Source organism: Lycorma delicatula, chromosome 8 (genome assembly GCF_047948215.1).
Source record: "Lycorma delicatula isolate Av1 chromosome 8, ASM4794821v1, whole genome shotgun sequence".
NCBI lineage: Eukaryota > Metazoa > Arthropoda > Insecta > Hemiptera > Fulgoridae > Lycorma > Lycorma delicatula.
Genome location: NC_134462.1, coordinates 56,070,216 through 56,088,998, shown reverse-complemented (window position 1 = coordinate 56,088,998; position 18,783 = coordinate 56,070,216). Strand labels below are relative to the sequence as shown.

Below are 18,783 nucleotides of genomic sequence, written 5' to 3'. Positions count from 1 at the left end.
TTTGAAATATAAATTGTACGTAATTTGAAATCGAGTCAATAATAAGTTTTAGAAACCATTTGAAGAGAAGAAAATTGAAACATTTTAGTGACGAACATTTTCAGACGGGAGTTCCAACCTTTTAACAAAATTTTGTTTATTACTAACTAAAGAAGTATTTTAGTAAAATGTATCAAAGGAACAAGAATTACTTTAAAGACAATTTAATCAACCTTTGTAAGAAACATATTTTTAGAATTTTACCCAAGCGTTCTGTTTTCGGTCAAAGGAAGAATGCCTAGTTACTCAACGACTATACACTAACCAATAAGTCTATAAAACAGACCAAGGTACAACCTTTTAGCAGTAAACAACTTTTAAATTATTCTATACTTTTAATATAGATCCCAATTTTGCTTAAATTAGTTAACGCTTATAAAAACGACAATTAATTAATAATAAATAAATCCAATAAACGAACTTATTCAATCATTTATTACGCACATGAAATAAAATAAAACACTTTCGCAATTTCCTAAAAAATTAATAAGGAAAGAAATAATTAAATGTTAAAAATCAACGTTGATAAATTTTTACGAAGTCTATATTCGATCACAATAAAATGTAAACACAGTTTGTCGACACCTGGGGAACCAGGTGTAGAAATTCAAACCCCTATTCGGTATAAAAGACGACCGTTTAAATATACAACAAAGATCAAACCTAATTTATAAGTTTGTTCCTACAGATAAAATTGAATTTTTTTTAAATGCAAAGTGTAGTTTCATTAACGCAAACAATTTGTAAATTATTTTTTTGGGACTGTCAGTACAAAAATACGAATACAGTTAACCTTGAATGTAGTAGAAATATAAGAAACGATAGCAAGTTGTAATTTATTTACGTTATATAACATATTTTCAACGAACACGACATTGAATAGTTATTTATAAAAGAGAATAAAACAACTGGGAAAAATATGTTACAACGTTCTCTAAAACAACTACAAGAAACTTGATTTGATTAGTTTGAATTATATCAAATGAGTTAGTACTTAAATTTAAGGTTATGTTCAAAACTGATTATTATAAGGGTAACAACTAATAATACGGCAACAAAACTTAATAAAAATAATTAAACAAATTTAAACTTTTACCAAATATAAAATTTTTATTTAATATTGTATTATTTTATAAATTAAAATAGCCCTACATTTTGAATTTCAATAATGCAAAAAGATTTTACTTTTTCCAGTTAAAATTATATATATTATCAGTCTATCCCAGACAATAAGCCAATAAATTATCTTATATCATTAATTTCAAATTTCTATATAAGTATCAATCACTATTTAAACATTGTTTATAATTTTAAATATTCCTAGAAACGATGATGAGAATCATTTCAACAACGGTAATGAAAAGAATTGAAACTTTCAAATCTATATAGATTATTTGAAATAAACCGTTATAAAATAAGCTAAAGAAAGGATTTCAATAAAATACAACACGTTTTGATTAAAATATGCGGCTATTTATATAGAAAAGGAAGTCACATAATGTTATTTAAATGATGCAGACTAATCTTACCTTAAATACAAAGATTCCTTGATATTTGAACATCACAACACAATTAACAGAATGTTTACTTATTCATAACACACTGTACAATATTTGTTATGAAAATTATCGTAAAATCAACCGTTAAACAACCAGAATGCTACCAGCACGAACTTCCCACGAAGAGTGATTTTTACCGACTGAGTAAAATACTCACTACACCGATAGAGCACACGCACAACGGAGTTACACGAAGTACAACGGAGGTAAACGAGACGACCGGCACCCGCGCAGAAACAACCTAACCTATAGACTGGGTCCGCAAACTAGCAAATGCATTACGTATACACAAGATAGGAAGTCGAACTGCTTCGGCTTGCTAAAGGCGATTCGATCTTTATGTAGAGGGGGAAATTATTATTATTATTATTATTATTATTTTCCCTATCACTACAAACAGGTACTAGTCTTCCCGCTGGTTTTAAGTCCATAAACTACCTTCTATACTCTTTTACCATCGCTCGCTCTGTTCACTCCTATTCAACGCCGCCTGCTCTTCCATCCTAGGGCCTGTTTTGTCTGTGTCTGGATGAGGTTCAAGGTAGCTGATTGTTATTCCCCTCTTCATAACTGATACAACTCTTATATAGTCTAACGGTAGCAGAAGTGAAATTAAAGAAAAAAAAACTAACCGCGTCTTATCTACTTAAATGTTTCCAAGTTTTTATTTATTTATTTATTTTTATTAATAATAATGAATTCAACTGATCCTAACAAACAATAAATTTACTAATATTGACTGAAAAAGAAACAATAACAATGGAAATAACGAAAAAAATTTAATAAAGCAAACAAGTTTTAACAGATTTATTTGCAAAATATTTAATTTAATAAACACATAAAATAGTGTATTGAACCAATTCCCTAATTCCCACTGTAAAATAAAATCCCTTCAATGGTATTTCATACGTAATTTTCAAAATCAATGAGCCTACAAATAAATATAAATACTAAAAAATTTCCATGAAATATAAAATAATAATAACTTTTGCTACATATAGTAGCAGTATATTAATCTTGTTTAAAATTTAAATCTGACTTTAATTATACACTGATATTAAATTAATGTAATAAACTGAAGGTTATGCATTAATTTTCTCCCTCTCCGGATAAATATCATGAAACGATTTCATTAACCAGATTAAAATCTTAAGTAATAAATATTTGTGGATTATTCTGGGAATAAAACTGACACCGATAACTACGATAAAAATATAAAATCACATTTATAAACTAATGTTACACTAGAATTAAAATTTTTTACTTCAATCAGCTACAAAGATTAACATACACCGATTTAGATAAAATACGGATTCAGGTCGAGAAATATCGAAATCTATTTCTTTTTACAGGATGTTTATTAAGAAAGAAACAAAGCAGCTTAAACATTTTTTTGTTGACTATTTATGAAATTTACCACTTTTTATTACTGAAATATCTCACTTAAAAAAAAAAAATTCAGTTACGGATCTTAATTATAATATCGTACATATGATACAAAGAATGAATTAAGATTATTTTTTACATAATAAAATGACATTAAAACACTAAATCACATATATATATATATATATATATACTATTAAATATTACAATTCAATAATTTGCAGCTAGCGAAAACAAATTCATTCTTTAATATTTCATAAGAAAATAAAAATCAAATAACATACTTATTATGATGGATTTTCATAAAGTAACGGGTTCATTCATCGATTAATATTTTATAATCTAACAGTCTCACAAAAATATTTACGTAACTTAGTTTTTTCATCGTGTGTTTTGTACGGGTGCGTGTTTGTGAGTTCTTCATAAGAATCGAATCCATAAAAAGCTTAATAATTGAAACATACATTCTAATGAGATTTTGAAGACGTATTCTTTAAATAAGATACATTTAATAAAAAATGTGATATGGAAACCACATACATGACTTTGTTATACACCTATTAAATTACATATACACATTTTTTTTTTTAATGAAAAGTACATAAAATTTTATTTCATTAATAACTTCTGATATTTTTTTCATATTTATATTTTTTATTGAATTATTTATTGTATTTTTTTTTATTTTTTTATTTTGTAATCAGAGGTTAATAATTATTAATAGATCAATATGTTTAGATTAAAAAGAAAATTTAAAAAAAAAAAGATGAAGTCGGATTTGAACCGATGTGCCTTCCCCTACTAAAAACAAAATATTTCAATTATTAAAATTTTAATTGGCTGCAAAGCTGGAACCAATGAAATTAAGTACCACTTATGATGTATTGTTGAAAAGCTCTCAATAAGGGCTTATTACTGCAGTTAAGGAAAAGTCCAAAATCCAAATTCTTTTGTTTTTTGGGCTTTTTTTTGGACACTTACGGTTCAGTCGATTGCAATCAAAAGAGGAGGTGGACAACTAGATATTACAACAGTCCTAAATCCAAAATTTCAACATCCTACGGCTAATCGTTTTTGGGTTACGCGAGATACTACGTACATACGTCACGCCGAAACTAGTCAAATTGGATATTTTCGTTGAAATCTGAAAACCGAAATTTTTCGCGATCACAATACTTCCTTTATTTCTTACAAGGAAGTAAAAAGATTATAGAAATATTAATGTGTATACGAATTCCAAAATCGAATAAAAATGGTTAATAATATTACATTATAAAACCTAATCGACTGCGTTAATACAGTTGTATTAGTTAGATATGGTTGTGATATGAGTAATATTTACCATAAAAGATAAATTACATTACGCTTTAATTTATTTTTAACTATTTTTAATTAATTTGTAACCAATCTAATTTGTAAATAACTTCTACATTAGACTGGAATATGAGGTATTCTTGTTGAAAAATCAACTGGACGATACAAACATCGGTAAACTTGTACAAGTTTTAAACTTTGGTTTTTGGGTTACTAAATATTTATTTTTCCTCATTCAACTAATAATATATTTTATGTTACAGTACGGGGTAGTCATACTTATTATTACATATATTAAATATTCTTGTAATGATCGGTAGTATCTCATAAATAAGTGAACAAACTAAGAAAAAAACGTTATACGTTAATTTAAAAACGTTTTGGATTTTGGGCTTTTTAGACACTTTTGGTCCAGTCGATTGCAATCAAAACAGGAGTGTTCAATAGTCCTATATCGAAAATTTCAACATTCTACCCCTAATCGTTTTTGAGTTATGCAAGATACATACGTAAGTACAGACTTCACGCCGAAACTAGTCAAATTGGATTCACGGATGATTAAAATGGATATTTCTGTTGAAATCTGAAAACCGAAATTTTTCGCGATCACAATACTTCCTTTACTTCGTACAAGGAAGTAACAATATAACAAAATTAAACTAATTTAAAATATTTTCTATAAAATTATCACTCATCTAAGTTTAGACACTGTATAAAATACATATATAGTTCTACCTACCCTGGTATCTGAAATAGTGTTGACACTACTAATAGTGCTAGAATATATGAATTTAGTTTACCACGACAGGACAAGAAACTAGTAGACGATGGATCCACCGACCCATCTCCATCCTACGGGTCAACTGAGCTTTCTAAATTATGGTGAGTATTACAATAAAAGTGAAAATTATTTTTCTATGAATATTCCATCTGAATTACGACCTTGATAGTTTAAACTCATCGAGACAAAAAATTAAAATACGCTGAGGACATTTGTTATTTTGACCGAAACTAGGTCTCAGTTGAGACCCACCGGATTGGTGTAGTGGTGATCGCGTCTTCACAAATCGGCTGATTTTGGAGTCCAGAGTTCCAACGTTCAAATTTTAGTAAAAGCAGTTACTTTTACGATTTTGAATACCATATTGTGGATACCGGTATTCTTTGATGGTTGGGTTTCAATGAACGGTCGACCTGAGACTGTACAAGACTATTCATCCTGTGAAGTAATACCTGATGGTGATTCTCAGAGGGTAAACAGGAAAAAAATCATCAACTATTAATATATTCGACCTTTAAAAGGTAAAAGAAAGTTAAAAAAAGGGAAAGAAGGGTTCAAAGGTAAAAGAATGGTAAAAGGTAGACTGAACTATTACAGTAATTCCTAACTCTACGTCTTTTACAATTAGAGAGCGGAATAAATCTTTTTTTTTATACTACTAATAAAATTTGGAGTAATATATCCTACCGGTTTAAAAAACCCTGTATCACAATTTTCTACATTTCAACCTTCTTTACCGACATGATTACTGAAATTCTGACTGACTTAGAGTGTAAATGTTAAAAAAAGTGATTCCGTTCACAAATTTATTTAGAAAAACGAAATACTACTTTCTCATAACATTAATCCATGTTTCGTAGAATTTTTACATGAGGGTTCAATAATAGTCATTTTCATTTACGAAAGAATCGTTTACAGTTCAAATTTCCCATCGATAAATATTTTATGATTATTTCTAATAGGCAAAATCTCTTAGGAGAACCAACGTAGAATAGTTGACGAGTGCTTTCTTTACAGACATCTCTGTGAATTCTGAAGCAGACTCAAGAGTATTTGTTCAACAAAGTTTCCTTTAATTTTTTTCGGAGCTGCAGGCACAAAATCAATTGTGGCAAAAAAAAGTTATTCAAACATCAATTTGTGCAAAATTTTTATTTTTATATACCAGAGGTTATCTCTAAAGTAAAGACCATTTCATTGTAAAAAAAATATATTCTGAAAACTTTGTAAGTATTTTTTATTTCTCTTAAACAATATATCTTATAATACTTCTCTATATAATCGCAACATGAATTAAGATATTTATCGTAGCGATACACCAGGTTCAATATAACCTCGTCGTATTCTTTCTCCGCCAGTCCATTTAGCCATTGATTAACAGCATTTTTAAGTTCATCGTTACCCGTGAATTGCTTACCACTCAAAAATTCTTTTAATTTCCCCAAAAAACGGTAATCATAAGGAGCTAAGTCCGGATTATATGGTGGGTGATCGTAAATATCCCATCCAAATGTTCTCAGTAAATCACGTGTCGGACCGGCAACATGACGTGCATTATCGTGCAGAAGGACGATGCCATCGGTTAGCCGCCCACGTCGCCGATTTTGAATTACGCGCCGTAACTAAGTAGAGTTTCGCAGTAGGCTTCTGCATTTATAGTCGTTCCACGTGCCATGAAATCGATCAGCAATATGCTAAACCGATCCCAAAAGACTGTGCCATCAGTTTGCGTCCAAACTGCTGTAACCTGACCTTTGTCGGTCTGGTTGGTGATCGAGGATGACGCCATTCATTTGACTGCTGTGGCATGTAATACGAAATCCATGTTTCATCGCCGGTAACGATTGAATTAAAGAACTCATTACCTTTCTTTGTGTAGTACATCAAAAATTCCAAAGCAGATCCCATTCGGATTTTTCTGTGACGTTAAGACGTGCGGCACCCGACGTGCACAAACTTTTCTGAAACCTACATAGTCATGAACAATGCGACCGATAACAGCTCTTGAAACATTAGGAAAAAGAAGGGCTGGGTCAGAACTCGTTGAGCGACGATCTTTTCTGATTTCATCATCGACGCGTTTCAACAATTCCTCTGTGATTAGGACCTCCGCAAGTGTTCTTCATCATACACATTAATTCTGTTATCTGTAAACCTTTCACACCATTTTCGGACGTTTCTTACATTCATTACATTATCACCGTACACAGTAACCAACTGCCTATGAATTTCAGCCGGCTTAACGTTCTGATAGTTTAAAAAACCTATGATTCCACGTATTTCACAGTCGGCGTCAACATCGATTTCCCTGTTCATTTTATAACGTAACAACTCACACGTAATCAAAGATACTATAACGCGACAAATAACAGACAACAATGCAGTGCGTACATAGTGTGGCCATGAACGACACAGATTCGCCAACCTTAAGGAGAAAAATTTCCCAGAGGGGTTTACTTTAGAGATGTCCCTCGTATATACATATGTCTCAATTATACAATACATTCGTATATGTATACATATTTAAACGAAAACAATTAGGTAACTTGTTTTATTTTCGTTTAACATTTTTCTTAACTTATTAAACTTTTTTTCTTGTGTCTTTTATAGAAATCCATTCTTTGTAAATTTTATTTTCCTATTTACTTCTTGACTGTTGGCTAAACGTAATTTAATTTTCATAAGGTCACCCAAGTGTTCATTTTCCAGTTTGTTTCGGTATTTTGTTTTTATTGACTTCATAACAGAAAATCCATATTCGCAGCCTGTGCTGGATGCTTGAAGAGTTCCCATAATGTTATATAGAAAGAAAAGGTTAGATAATTCAGGGTTAGTTTTAACATAGGTTAATGTATCGCTAAAAGTCTTGAACAATCCTAGTTCAGTTTTCTCTGAATTGTAAATTTCAATTCTGAATATTCGTTCCATATTTTATGTATATCAACGTTTATATTTGCCATAGATTCTGAATACTTTTTTTGAAATCTGTATTATATTTTGTTTTCCGATTTCAAAATTGTTTCCTGAATTTATAATAATTTCATTATTAAATGCTTACCAATTTTTTAATTCTTCATCTGTAAATTTGTTCTCTAAGTGAACGTACACGTTCAATAAATCGTATTATAGCTGATGTATCAATATCATTTTGAAGTTCCGATAATATTTCTCTTACTGTGTCACTCCAAACGTTTCGTGTCTCAAATACTGAATTTTTAGTTAGTTAACTGTAATCTTTATATAAAGTAATATAACTGTAATTTTTATTGATGAACATTAATAATATTGTTACATCACTTTTTTATAGGTATTTGCATAAGGATGTAAGGTTATCTTACACATCTTTCAGAACAAATATTGCTACCCGATATTGTGAATTAGTCAAATTTTTTCACAATATTTACAAATAGGATCACTGGATTCTGTTGTCTGACTTTTACAATACTCAATTAATGTATCGTAATTTTTTACTAAAGTACCAACTGCGAAATACCTGGATGACTATCTCACTTCATTTAATGATTTAAATCAGTGATTCCCAAACTGTGCGCCGCGGCGCCCATGGGAGACGCGGCCTCTTCACAGGGGCTCCGACAAATATTGTAAAAGCTTCGTAATTAATTGAACCAAGACATTTATAATTATTAATTTAATGTTAATAAAGTAAAAAAATAAGGAAGATACACGAGTTTTATTTATTTTTATCTCTTACTTACGAGTTGTCATACTTTTACTTGAATAGGGCGCCATGGAAAAATTTTAACTGAAAAAGGGCACCGCGACTCGGAAAAGTTTGGGAACCACTAGTTTAAATTGTATAACATCATACTCTAAAATTTGAGCTAATTCTTCAAAATTTTCGTTTTTTAAGCCAGATCTGTGAAACATTATGTGCACATCTGTAATCAATTTTTTTATATCCAGCACAACAGATATAAATTTTTCCTCGCATCATCTAATTCTAAATCTTCCCTATGTGCTATACGGTGTTGTTCAGGTAAATATGATATTTCTCTTTGGAGAATTGCTGCTACCCTATTTTTCTTCCCGAGCATAACACTGACTCCATTATTCGTAAACATTACAATTTTTTGGGTGATGAACAGCCTATAACTGAATAGAATATTTTTGTTGTGAATAGTAATTATAAACTCCCGTAAGTACGTGACGGTGTAAGCTACTCCGTAGTCTCAACTAAACGTGTCATTGAGTATATCTTAGATATTTATAATAGCTAATTGTAGATGAGCGGGAAAAAAATTTCTTTGTGTAATTGATTGCAATACCTCTAAAATCATTGCGCGGCCGCGTATCCGCGCAGCTTAGAGGGAACTGTGGCTGTGACTCAGGCAAATTATCTGAAATACTAGAGGCGTTAACCAGAGTTGATATTGTGAATTATTATTATTATACAAGTAGCTCCTGTATGTAGCGTACAAAGTGAAGTTGTCATTTACATAGTTGAATACTACCTTCAATTCGGTGGCCTTGGTTGTATCCTGATATTAAACAATAATAATAGTAATTCAGCTTAGTGAAGAAGTTAAAGGAAAACCATTTAATTTCTCATTTTCTACAATAAGCGTAGAATGAAATACTTTTTATTAATGAAAATAAAGTTTTACCAGAGAGATCGGATCTTAATGATAATTATAAATGATATCAAAAATTCATAAAAATGTATTTTTAAAAAAGGAAACTTCACAGGTAATGTATTAATTCATTTATTAACTACTAATTAATTATTAATTAAATAATTCATAATTATTGGGTTAATTTAAGATATATGACAAATTATCAGTTAATAGTTTACTTGTAATTTTCCAGTCAAGGAAATATGTGATTTATGAAGAAACCCTGGATGTAAAGGTTTTAAAATACTAATAATAGCTATCACGCTCTAGGAAAATATAAATAAATAGACAAATTTACATTTAATCAATTTTAAAATGATCGATATTTCTTTCCTAAATAACACAGATATCAGAAACTAAAGGATAAAACATCTACAATAATCTACGCTCTTTTTCATTAAATTTGATTTTCTATTCTTCTTTATTGCGATAAAACTTCTAGAACTTCTAGTAACTGGTAAAACTTTCTAAACTCTATTCGTGATATAATTTAATACAGTTTGTTTCAATACTATTGAACTAAAAAAAAAACTTGATAAAAGAACACTGGATAAAGAAAACTCTTTCACTGCCAATTCGAGACATACTCAAAGCGTATAGCATTTGACAAAGAAACAGATAATGAGATACGACACACAAATCGACGCAGCTTCAACGAATAAAAAATAAGAATTCTTCATTATCTTTATAAAAAAATGACAGTATGAAAATTTTTCTTATCTTCATAATGTATATCTATAAATAGATCACATATAGCTGATTTATATACAGGCACTGGTCAGAGGTTTTATTATTAAAAAAATCTGGAATGGACACCACTTGACTTCCTTTTACGCCTATTAAATTACGTATACACATTTTTTAAAAATAAAAAGTACGTAAAATTTTATTTCATTAATAATTTCTGACATTTTTTCATATTTTTTTTTTATTGAATTATTATTTATCGTAAAACATTTTTACAATCAGAGACTAATAATTATTAATAAATCAATATATTTAAATTTAAAAAAAGGAGATGAACTCCGATTCGAACCGATGTGCCTTCCCCTTGTAAGATCCCAATATTTCATTTATTAAGATTTCATTTGGCTATAACTCTGGAACCAATTAAAATAAGTACCACTTATGATATATCTTTGAAAAGCTCTCAATGAGGGCTTATTAGTACAATTAGAAAAGGTTCAAAATCCAGTCTTTTTTTGATTTTGGACTTTCTTGAACACTTTTGGTTCAGTCGCAATCAAAAGGAAAGGTGCCAACTAGATGTTACAACATGTATAAATCCAAAATTTCAACATCCTACGGCAAATCGTTTTTGAGTTATACGAGATACATACGTACGTCAAACTAGTCAAAATGGATTCAGGGATGGTCAAAATGGATATTTCCGTTGAAATCTGAAAACTGAAATTTTTTGCGACCACAATACTTCATTTACTTCGTACAAGGAAGTAATAAAACAAACAAGTAATGACAACATCCAATCGAAATAAGTCATTTAGAGGGGAAAAAAATTGTTACCACAACTTTTATAAGTGGAAATGGTAAAGGGACTTATAATAATCATAAAAAGAAATTCGTGATTGGTGAGGTGGAGGTAAAGGGACCTTATAATAATCATAAAAAGAAATTCGTGATTGGGGAGGTGGTGGGGTTGATTTGGGGGTAGAAAAATGGTAATGTTGCAATTTCCAGCGAAAGTTGACGTCAAAAAAATTTGTGGTTATTTAAGACACAGTAAGTTTCATTTAAATTAAATTATTTTTTCGGAAATGAAAAAGACAAAACAAAAAAAGAAGATTTTTTGCATTTTTCTCGGAAATTTTGAGGTTATGTTTAAAAGTGTCCTCTACAAAAGTTGTACATCATGAAAAAATCTACAACTTTTGTATTTTGATTTTTGCATGATCTACAACTTTTATATTGGAAATTTTTGTTCAACTCCCAACCCCCCAAATCACTCCTTCACCACCACCGCTCATGCATTTATTTTTTTTACGTTTATTATAACTCCCTTTACCATTTCCACTAATAAAAGTCCAGATAACAACTTTTTTTTCAAAGTGTAATTTGGTTGGACTTTACTAATATTTTCTATTAACAAATTCAAAATTTATTGAATTAAAAACAATAGGATAGATTAAAAATATTATTAAACTCTTAGATGAAACAATAATCTCAACTATTTTAAGTTTTCATAATTTTACTTTTACTACAATTCCAATTTTATTTTTTCATTTAACGAGAAAAAAGTAATTATTATTTGAAATTAGTTTTTTAAACCGATTTATTCTGTATATGTATATGTTTTTATTCTTTCCTTTTATCAAGCACAACTTCGATAGTTCTTTTTTTATTTTTAGAGAAAGTTTCTCACATGGGTACTAGTTAGTTGACTCCTAATATCAATCTAAGACTTTAAAAGATAATTTTTATAGACGATTTTGACTACAAAAATTGTCGTATAGACCATTTGAAATTATTATTACGTATTTTTTGCCTTCATAACATTGTTATAAGGTAATAATGTGCATATCATACTGACATTTTTTCACGGTTACCATCTTCCAAAAATAAATCGACAATTGCAATTGGATATCATCCTGTAATTGCAAGCATTAATAAATAAGATAGTTTAGTTATTCTACACTTATGTGTAGTGTGTTACACTACACGTTAGGTAAATTGACTGGAAAAAACTTGCGTTAAAAAAGTAAAGAATATAACTTGTATTCTCGCATTTAATCCATGCTCATTAGTAATTATGTAATTTTTCTTCTTTCATTAACTTATTTTCATTTAGACATTAATTTATTGAAAATCAAACTCCTTTTACGTATATTGGGAACAGTTTTGTTTTACTTTCTTCTACAAAGTAAAGAAAACATTGTGATCGCGAAAAATTTCGGTTTTCATATTTCAACGGAAATATCCATTTTCACCATCCCTGAATCCATTTTGACTACTTTCGGCGTGATGTGGTATGTACATACGTATCTCGTATAACTCGTAAAACGATTAGTCGTAGGATGTTGAAATTTTGGATTTAGGACTGTTGTAATATCTAGTTGCCCACCTCCCCTTTTCATTGCAATCGACTGAACCGTAAGTGCACAAAAAAAGCCCAAAAAACAAAAGAATTTGGATTTTGGACTTTTTCTTAACTGCAGTAATAAGCCCCCTCATTGAGAGCTTTTCAACGACTTATCATAAGCGGTACTTATTTTCATTGGTTTCAGAGTTACAGCCAAATAACATTTTAATTAATGCAATATTTGGATCTTACACGGGAAAGGCACATCAGTTCGAATCAGACTTCATCTCCTTTTTTTTTTTTTTTTTAATTTTTTTTAATTTAAATATATTGATTTATTATTAACTAGCTGACCCGGCATTTCTTCGCTTTTGCTAGATTTGTGTATATGTATATAGATTAAACGAACATAAATGAAAGTTTGATAGAACATTAAAAAATTCAGCATCACAAAATTTAACCTTTCCTTTTTTCCCACATCAAATCTTCACCCCTTTCCCTCTTTCGCTTTTTCCATTCCTTCCTTTTTCGCAAAAATATATTTTTTTTTCAAGTAACTAATATATATGCTGAATATCAGCCAAGTCGGACTATAAATACAATTTTTCGAAATATCTTGACGTCAGCGCCAGCTTAGCTGGTCAATTTTTTTTTGTGAAAATATTACTTTTCGCGTAACTAATATATATATTCTGAATATGAGCCAAATCGGATCATAAATAAAATTTTCCATAATATGTCGACACCAGTGCCTCCTAGGCGTCCATTTTTTGCAAAAATATTTCGGGATGAATGTTATAGGAACGCATACCGGACAAACGAACATTCGTTTATATATATATATATATCCTTTCACAAATTATTATTATTTATATTATATATATATATATATATATATATATATATATAAGAAGATTATTATAACCTCTTGACTGTAAAAAAAATTTACAATAGATAATAATTCAGTAATAACAATAAAAAATATCAGAAATTATTAATGAAATAATTTTTTTTGTATTTTTCATTTAAAAAAATGTGTATATATAATTTAATAGGCGTACAAGGAAGTCATGTGATGTCCACATCAGATTTTTTTCTTATGTAAGTCGGTTTAAGCGTTCTTATCCATATTTTGATTATATTCCAGCAAAAAATATTTTAAATAAGATAAATTTAATAAGAATAATAACTAACTTCAAATATATATGTATATATATATATATATATATATATATATATATACCTCTAACCAGTTTTACAGCTACTGACGGGGCTAGGTGTGTGTGTATAAACAAATTCAATTACCGCTGCCGGCTTGCTAGGCTTGACGTAGTTGCAAATGTAGGGCAATGTAAGTGTAAATGTACTGGTAAACATGTAGTCTAGAGGACAGATTCAGGTCGACCACTCCTGAGACGTATGGTGATTCAAATAAACAATGGAAAAAAATGTAATTTAAATTTTTGAACTTGATATCAAATAATCAAAATTTTGACAGTTTGAAGTCGTACAGTTAGTAGTTAGGTTTTATTTCACTTGGTTAGTTTAATTTTTTATATTTTTCAAAGTTTATTATAACTCGATAATTCTGGCATTTTACTCTTGGAGACGCCATTTTAATTGGGTTAGAATATCTGATAAACGTTGTTGCAGACGTTGTTTCAGATTTACATAAGGTAAATGTTTGTCACAAACAAACAACATATTCACAACATAAACATTATTATGTATGTTTCATTATAATGTATCCGTAACACTTCACTTTGTATCTAATATTAACAACTATAATTACAACTCCTCCTTTCCCAACTTCCGACATGCATTACATATAAATTACATTTAAATTTGCTGTTAAAATTATTTTGTGTATTTTATTAACGGTTAAGGTTTATTAAATACCATAACATATCGGTAAGCAGTGGGGTCCAACATTATTTGTTGTCAGATCGGCTGAACCCCATTGATTTGTAATCTTCGGTAAGTAGTAATATTAAAGTTATACGACAAAGTAAATAGAAATAAAAATTTTAAAGACTACACCTAAATAATATATATTTAGTGATGTATTGATTAGTATTATACGTTTAGTGATGCTAAATAGAATTTGAACCTTGCATTATCGAATCGAATCTCAAACCGAGACAAAAATTTAGATTAACGATTCTAAGAATAGAAAAAATGTTACTAACATAAATAATTTTTCATTTCTTACGTAATTTAAAAAAAAAAATGTTATCATTAATAGCTACATAATAGAGGTATGCGTGCTTATAAATTGTAAAATTCCCAGCGGTAGAAAAGAAAACTTCGATGTAATAACGTATTTATTTAGAACAGCTTCTTAAAAGCTGTTGCAAATCGGTATTAACCCAAAATGAAAATTTTTTAAAATTAATACATATATTATAATATAATTTTAATAAAAATTTAGATTTTTTTCATTAAACATTTTTTTTTGGGAGGGGAGTTTATTGAAATGGTTACGATAATATCAATTTATATATTCGACATATATAATTATGCCGAATCGCTCAACCGTGTTGAAACAATTAGTAGAAACATTTTGTTTGGTATAAAAATATTTATTTATCAACCTAATTTAAAAAGAGTGATTTAAAGGTATTTATTTTCTATAAAAGAAAAAAAAACATGATTGATTAATCTCACTGTAATTAACTTTTTTAGTTTATTTATTAATTAATTTGATAAAATTAAAATAAACTTAAAAAACATGACAAACTCGAATTCAAAATAAAAATTGATTAACCATTAATTTCTCACCGACTAGAAAAAAACCAAAATCTAAAGAATTCGAATAGCATATTTTTTTTAAAATGTTTGCTGATTTATTAAAGCTTTTTTGAAGTTGGTATTATCATTTATTCTTAAATTATTGACCTTTATTATGAATCTTTACCTATGCAAGAATATAATAGAATGAATCTACCCAAACGACGAGCAATTACCGACAGTAAAATAATGCTTTCTGGAATACAAAAATACGGGGTGATTAAAAAGGACTTCACAGATTAAAAGCAAATAAAATTTTGTTAAGATAACGTAAAGAGTTGGTTGTGGTCTGTCTCATTTCATAAAACAACACATCATATTTGACAGCATTCACTTTGGTTTTATATGTTTTCCATTTGTAATACGACATACATCCCACCTGACGTCGATTTCATTTCTGTCTCTAGCCAGTAAGTCAGGCGTTACCTTTGCAGCTGTCAGCTTGTTCTTATCGGATCGGCGATGAATCTCCGTGTAAACTGAAGGAGCAAGGCCGAATGGGCAATAGTGGAGAGTTTTGTAATGCACTTAGCAAAGGAAAGGATTGCTGAGGGGGATCTAGAGCTCTGCTTGGATTTCTCTTGTATTCTGTTTTTGTTTTATAAATTATGTTTTTGTCCGTTGTTTTGTTTCAATGTTACTGTCTTGTTATTGTTCCGTTTAATATCTTTGTTTCGTGTTGCGTGTTGAACTCACTTTTACCTTCTACGGGTTGGTGTTTCAGTTAGGTCCTTTCAATCTTACTTAAGACTCGGTGAGATGTGTTTTGTTTTGAGTTCATTAAATAGTAGTACACGGATGGGAATGTCACTCGTGGCATTCGCATTGGTGGCATCCTGGCCGAGGCGGACTGGAATATGTCAAAAGCCGAAGTTTCGAACATGACTTCTGGTAAAGCCCATAAGGGCTTGGATGTAGGAGGTAGCGGAGGGTGTCTTCCCTTACGGGATCAGGATGCGACGTTAATTCGAAGTCATCTCATGAAATCAGCAGGCAAAGGTGGTACATAAACCCGATCTTTAATACAACCCCACAAGAAATCATAGCGGGGTCAAATCTGGGGATCGAAGTAGCTATCAACTGGACATTCACGACTAATCCACCTACCTGGGAATCGAGTATCAGGAAAATTTCGGACTTCTAAGGGTGAGATGGTGCCCCGTCTTGCTGATAGTAATGGCGTCCATATTGTTAATCATCGTCTAACTGAAGAATTAAAAACTTGTGAAGCATGTCCAGATAAACGATACCATTTACGGATGCCTCCTGGAAGAACGTACAGTTTTTGTTTGCTTATGGTACAAACCTTAGAGCTATCACAAATATGCGGCAAAGTTTTCTGAGGGTTTTCGCTATCCCATATTCGACAGTTACGGCTGTTCACCTCGTCGCTGTTGTGAAACGTTGACTCGTCACTAAAAATGTCTAAAAATATATGTTGTCTGCAATTCTATGCATCATTTCCACACAAAACTACAGTCGAACAACTCTGTCGTTATCTGTAATGTTTGAACTACGGTAAATTTGTATGGCTTCAAGTACAATTGTTTTCGTAACACGCGCCAAACAGCCGATCGTGAAATGCAGTCTCACACGACGCAAGTCGAGTTGATTTCTTCTGAATACGTGCAAAGCTTTCTCTGAGTTGTTCCACAGCAGCTACAGGGACGCGTGGGCACCCTAGTGATTCTGTATGTTTAACAGAATAACCTTTCTAAACGAAGGTGTCAAGAGTAAATTATGTGTCTAATTGGCTGTCTACCGTACTCTTTACGAAAATTACGTTGAACTGCAATTGCTGACTGCAAATCGTGGAACCAAGACACACAGTGAGCACGTTCCGCACCAATGAATGTATCCATTTTTAATCACATTGGTGACAGCGCTAGTGGACGAATTCGGTATTAATGAACTACATGAGTCAAAACTTGATGTGTTTTTCTATCAACCGAATCTGTAAGTTATCTAAATAAATTCCTATAGGCTTTTAAAATTGTAAAGTCCTTTCTGAATCACCCGGTAGTTTTTTTTTTTAGAGTAATTCTTCCAAATAATTTATTTGAATATTCAAGTGAAAATATATTGATGAACATTATAATGACATCAGGCGATTTATCATTAAGCTTTAATAAACCATTAAAAAATAGTTTTAAATATCTTTTAAATCTTCTGCAGATAATTTAAAATTTCATTTCAAAAAATCTTCCGGTTTAGTTATAATGAAGAATAACTTCCACTCCTTACTAGTGGAATCCTCTATAACATATAAAAGAATTATTAAAATCGGTGCATTTGATAAAAAAATATAAAAATAAAAATTTGAACTCAGGTATAAAAAATGGAATGAGAATCTCCTCTTTTAAGATTCAATTAAAAAAATAGTAGCGATTAGAAAATTAAAAAAAAGAGACTGAATCTATTTTATAGTCAAATACGAGGGCGGTCCAGAAAGTAACTGTGCCTAGCGTGGTGATGGGATGAGGTAGAACCGCAATCTTGGCTCAAAACGTTTCCATACTCAGTACGCATCAAGCTGTCGTAGCGTGTGGACTGTGATTTTTCTAGTTTGTTCGTTGTGAATTATCGAAATCTGCGCTTCAATAGAAAATCCCGCGAGTTGTGAGGTACGTTCAGCGATTAGGGTTTTACTGGCAAAAAACCTCAAACAAACTGAAATTCATCGGCAACTTTGTGAATTGGAGTGAGGCAGAGGTGCATTCACTTCAAAAATGGCCGCACCAATGTTCATGATGAGGACCGCAGTGGTCGGCTTAGCCTTGTGACTGATGAACTGATGATGAAAATCAACGATAAAATTCGTGAAAATCACCGCATTACGGTTACGGAACTCTTGCTTCATTTTTCCCAAATTTCACGAAGTTTACTGCAGGAAATTGTATCGGGGAAGCTTGGTTATCACAAGTTTAGTGAGTGCCAAAAATCTAAGGCGGCAGATTTCTACAGAAAAAGAATTGAAAAGCTTGTTCATCGTTAAATAAGTGCCTCAATTTAAATAGCGACTATGTAGAAAAATAGTTTAAGATTGTCCCTTTCAAATGTATATAATAAAATTTCTTTTTTTTATTTGGTTGGTTTTTTATTTCAAAATGTAATTTACTTTCTAGACAGTCCTCGTATAATTAAAATAAAAAAATTACGTTATTTTACAATTTACTTGTTACATAAACCATAAAAGAATTGAAAAAATTCAGCCTTCTTTTAAAATTATATTGTTTATTAAAA

At 30.3% G+C, this 18,783-nt stretch overlaps 1 protein-coding gene across 4 annotated transcripts in view; it reads right to left on the bottom strand.

Moving 5' to 3' along the window:
* LOC142328829 (alpha-1,3-mannosyl-glycoprotein 4-beta-N-acetylglucosaminyltransferase B-like) overlaps positions 1 to 18,783 on the bottom strand; it is a 1,063,767-nt gene that overhangs the window by 931,876 nt on the left and 113,108 nt on the right. For 3 of the 4 annotated variants that reach the window (XR_012757366.1, XR_012757367.1, XM_075372902.1), the window contains exon 1: positions 1,569 to 1,854. The exons of the other annotated variant lie outside the window; for it this stretch is intronic. The gene's annotated coding sequence lies outside the window, so the exon portion shown is untranslated. Of the gene's footprint in view, positions 1 to 1,568; positions 1,855 to 18,783 lie in introns of those variants that run through there. 4 annotated transcript variants of the gene reach the window in all.